Source organism: Diuraphis noxia, unplaced genomic scaffold (genome assembly GCF_037042655.1).
Source record: "Diuraphis noxia isolate RWA-SAM2 unplaced genomic scaffold, SU_Dnox_SAM2 contig0001, whole genome shotgun sequence".
In the NCBI taxonomy this organism is placed as follows: domain Eukaryota; kingdom Metazoa; phylum Arthropoda; class Insecta; order Hemiptera; family Aphididae; genus Diuraphis; species Diuraphis noxia.
This window is the reverse complement of record NW_028301711.1, coordinates 110,893,112-110,897,500: the sequence shown is the minus strand read 5'-3', so window position 1 is coordinate 110,897,500 and position 4,389 is coordinate 110,893,112. Positions and strand designations below refer to the sequence as shown.

The following is a 4,389-nucleotide window of genomic DNA, read 5'->3' as shown; positions in this document are numbered from 1 at the left end:
TCGCTCGCCGCTACTGGGGGAATCACGGTTGTTTTCTTTTCCTCCGCTTATTAATATGCTTAAATCCGGCGGGTAGTCCCGCCTGATCTGAGGTCGGAACAAGTGTGTGGTACGTGTGGTGGTGGTAACTGGTGCGCGGGTCCGCGCTCCGTCCGCGCGGCGACGGTCCGCGTCCGCTTCTCGGTTGCCGGAGAGGTGGCGTCTCGAGGACGACTCTCAGCCGACCCGGCCGCGCTCTCGCGCGGCGGGCGGACGGGGACGTGCCGTTCGACGGCGCGAGAACCCGTGACTGTTTGCCGTCACAACTTGGGCGGACGACCGGGGGCAGCCGCGAGCGGTAGCCCGCGTTTTCCCCGGTCGAGCCGCCAAACTCGCGCGGGCGCGGCGTGCGGCCGACGGGCGCGCGGGCGCCGGTCCCCGTGAGGACCGGACGCGGCGCGCGCGCTCCGCCGGACGCCTGCCGTGCCGGCGCATCGGTCTGGCCGAGTATCCGGTATACGACCCTCAGACAGGCGTGGCCCGGGACCCGCGGGTCACCGAGGCCGCAATGTGCGTTCGACTGGTCGATGTTCGTATAACCTGCGGATTACACGACGACGCGCAGATAGCTGCGGTCTTCATCGATCCACGAGCCAAGTGATCCGCCGTTCGGGGTCGGGTGTTTGTTTTTTTTTTTTTTCGTTTACACAATCGTCTTCCGACGACGGTAACCATCTTTCGGTCGACTCTCGGTCGGGGGTCGCGGCGCGCGGGCGGTCGGCGGACGACAACCGTGCGCGGTTGTCGCGCGCGAGCGCACGCGGCCACGGGGTCGGATTAGGCGCGCGCGAGACCGGCAAGCGAGTCGCCGGCGCCGCGGGCCCGTCTCTAATGATCCTTCCGCAGGTTCACCTACGGAAACCTTGTTACGACTTTTACTTCCTCTAAACGGCCGAGTTCGGTCATCTTCCCGGTCGCGCGACGACCCAGCCCCCGAGGGGGCCGAATAACGCGCGTCCAGTCCGAAGACCTCACTGCGGTCGTTCAATCGGTAGTAGCGACGGGCGGTGTGTACAAAGGGCAGGGACGTAATCAACGCGAGCTGATGACTCGCGCTTACTGGGAATTCCTCGTTCACGTGGAAAAATTGCAAGCCACGATCCCTAAGCACGAAGGAGGTTCAGCGGGTTACCCGGAAGCCTGTCGGCCCAGGAATGTTAACACACGCTGATTCCTTCAGTGTAGCGCGCGTGCGGCCCAGAACATCTAAGGGCATCACAGACCTGTTATCGCTCAGTCTCGTGCGGCTATTTTCGTCCGCCGCCTGTCCCTCTAAGAAGAGTTTAAGCTCCTGGGAGCCGGCGGTAGCCCTAGTAACGTATCGTGATCCGCCGGCGACGGCCGCGAACGCGGCGCGCTTCACCGCGGAGCCCAGCGCACGACTGACGCACGGCGACCGGAGGTTGCCCCCCGACCCCCGCACGCCCGCCGCACGCCGGGACGCGGATGGCGCGGCCGCGCCCGACGACCGCCGTGGACGACGGGCGAACGCGTTCGGGGATACCGGGCCGAGCCGACGGGAACGCGAACGCAGACGGCCGAAACCGCCGGCGCCGCGCCCACGCCGACCCGGGTTTACCCGCCTAGTTAGCAGGACAGAGTCTCGTTCGTTATCGGAATTAACCAGACAGATCGCTCCACCAACTAAGAACGGCCATGCACCACCACCCACCGAATCAAGAAAGAGCTCTCAATCTGTCAATCTTTCCGGTGTCCGGGCCTGGTGAGGTTTCCCGTGTTGAGTCAAATTAAGCCGCAGGCTCCACTCCTGGTGGTGCCCTTCCGTCAATTCCTTTAAGTTTCAACTTTGCAATCATACTTCCCCCGGAACCGAAAAGCTTCGGTTTCCCGGAAGCTGCCCGCCGGGTCGTTAATGAAACGCCGGCGGATCGCTAGCTGGCATCGTTTACAGTTAGAACTAGGGCGGTATCTGATCGCCTTCGAACCTCTAACTTTCGTTCTTGATCATACGAGAACGTACTTGGCAAATGCTTTCGCGTCAGTTCGTCTCGAGACGATCCAAGAATTTCACCTCTAACGTCTCGGTACGAATGCCCCCGCCCGTCTCTGTTGATCATTACCTCCGGTCCCGAAAACCGGCCCGGCGGGACGCGCGGGCGACTGGCGCCCGCGGCCCGGCGGCCCGCGCACGGAAACGCCCCGGAGGGCGGTTTCGCGCGCCCGCGAAGGGCGGAGATGCGCGGGACCGAGGTCTTGTTCCATTATTCCATGCGACCAGTATTCAGGGCCTTTTGACGAGACGGCCGTGAAGCCGCCCCGCCAGATTTGAGCCTGCTTTGAGCACTCTAATTTGTTCAAAGTAAACGTGTCGGCCCGCCGACGGCACTCGGTGAAGAGCACCGCGCAGCAAGATTGGAGTAGGCGGCCGCCGTCGTCGAACCCCGACGGCCGCGCGACGCGTGGCCGCGCGGCGCGCCGGGAGCACGAGACACGTGTCCGCCTGCCGACAATACGTCCGGCCGACGTGCCGGTAACTAACACCCCGAGACGGCTGACGAGCGCGACGGCGACCGCGCCGACGGGACACGTGGTCCCGCGGCACGGCCGGCCGCGACACGCCGGACCGCCAGGGTGGTCCGGCACCGCCCAGACACAGATCCGACTACGAGCTTTTTAACCGCAACAACTTTAATATACGCTATTGGAGCTGGAATTACCGCGGCTGCTGGCACCAGACTTGCCCTCCAATTGATCCTCGTTTAAAGGTTTTAAAGTGTTCTCATTCCGATTACGGGGCCTCGGATGAGTCCCGTATCGTTATTTTTCGTCACTACCTCCCCGTTCCGGGAGTGGGTAATTTGCGCGCCTGCTGCCTTCCTTGGATGTGGTAGCCGTTTCTCAGGCTCCCTCTCCGGAATCGAACCCTGATTCCCCGTTACCCGTTACCACCACGGTAGGCATGGAACCTACCGTCGACAGTTGATAAGGCAGACATTTGAAAGATGCGTCGCCGGTACGGAGACCGTGCGATCAGCTCGAAGTTATTCAGAGTCACCAGGTCTTTGCGCGGGCCGCGATCGGGACGCGCACGAAGCGCGCCGCGACGGGCCGGTTTTGATCTAATAAAAGCGTTCCTCCCGCGCGCGACGCCCGAGAGCGCCGCGACGGTCGGAACTCTGTCGGCATGTATTAGCTCTAGAATTACCACAGTTATCCAAGTAACTTGGGTACGATCTAAGGAACCACAACTGATTTAATGAGCCTTTCGCGGTTTCACCTTAATGCGGCTTGCACTGAGACATGCATGGCTTAATCTTTGAGACAAGCATATGACTACTGGCAGGATCAACCAGGGATCTCGGGTTTACTGCTACCGCGCCCCGCGACCGCCACGCGCGTGGCGGCCTGGGACGCGTGCGTCCGAGCGCCGGTCCGACGCCCCGCGGAAGGGGGCGGCGAGCCGACGCCGAGGGCGATCGCGTGGCCGGGACCGCTGTGGGTCACGGCCGCGCGACCGACCGCGGTTCAACAACAACAAAATGTGTGTGTGGTGTGGTCGGCACACGGAGTGCGACACGTTGACGAGACGGACCGGGTGACGGTCGACCGCCGGGTTCGGGTGACGGTGTGTGCACGGGTCCCCGGCGAGCGTACCGAGACCGGCTCTCGCCCGATTCGTAACGGCCCCCAGCCGAGATCGAGGGGGAAGCCGGGACGCGACGCGAAGTCCGCCGTCCCGTGGCTTCGCCCCGGCGACCGCCGGGCGCGGCGACGATGGCCGGCCGCGGCGGGAATGTTCTGGCGTCGAGTGTTCGTGACACGCGGAACGGTAACGGGAGTCGTCATCGGTGTGGATTGGCGCGCGCCGCGCAAACACCGGCTGGTGGACGCGCGGCGCCGGTTGAGTTTCGCCACTCGGATTGCGAGATGGGTCGGCGGCCGAAACGCGGACGCGTGTCACCTTCCGCCGGCTCTCACCGGACCGGCCACTCAACCGACGGTGTCCCGCGTACGTGGACGACCGTCAGTTGGCGGCGACCGGTGGGCGCCGCGAGGTGTACGCGCCGTCTTCGGCGTCGCCCGTGGCTTTGCTGTTGTGGTGTTCGTGATCGGCGGCCGGCCGTCGACTGCAACGCCGACGACCGAACCGCTCACAAATTTACAAAATCCCGGGTTTTTCCACCTTAATGGCGTAGCGTCGTTCGTGTAACAGTGGACGCGCGCCCGTGGACTACCGCAATCCGCGCCCGTATCGGATCCCCCCGCCCGAACACTAATACCCCCGCCACAATCGCATTTCGCCTAACGTTGTTACAAGTCGTCGACCACCGTACGCACGCCGCTTGGCGGCACGGCACGAAAAAAAGTGGCGGGACGCAAATCTAGCCG

General features: G+C 63.6%; 3 non-coding genes across 3 annotated transcripts in view; all 3 read right to left on the bottom strand.

The window, feature by feature from the left end:
• Positions 1 to 96, bottom strand: part of LOC149063353 (large subunit ribosomal RNA) — a 4,199-nt gene extending 4,103 nt beyond the window's left edge. The window contains exon 1 of the ribosomal RNA XR_016190021.1: positions 1 to 96. This exon is cut by the window's left edge and continues 4,103 nt beyond it. This is a non-coding gene — a ribosomal RNA (large subunit ribosomal RNA).
• Positions 97 to 498: 402 nt separating this feature from the next.
• LOC149063352 (5.8S ribosomal RNA) lies at positions 499 to 656 on the bottom strand. Its single transcript, XR_016190029.1, has one exon. It is a non-coding gene; the product is annotated as a 5.8S ribosomal RNA (ribosomal RNA).
• A 212-nt stretch (positions 657 to 868) lies between these two features.
• On the bottom strand, positions 869 to 3,356 carry LOC149063351 (small subunit ribosomal RNA). The gene has a single exon (XR_016190003.1). It is a non-coding gene; the product is annotated as a small subunit ribosomal RNA (ribosomal RNA).
• Between the last annotated feature and the right edge of the window lie 1,033 nt (positions 3,357 to 4,389).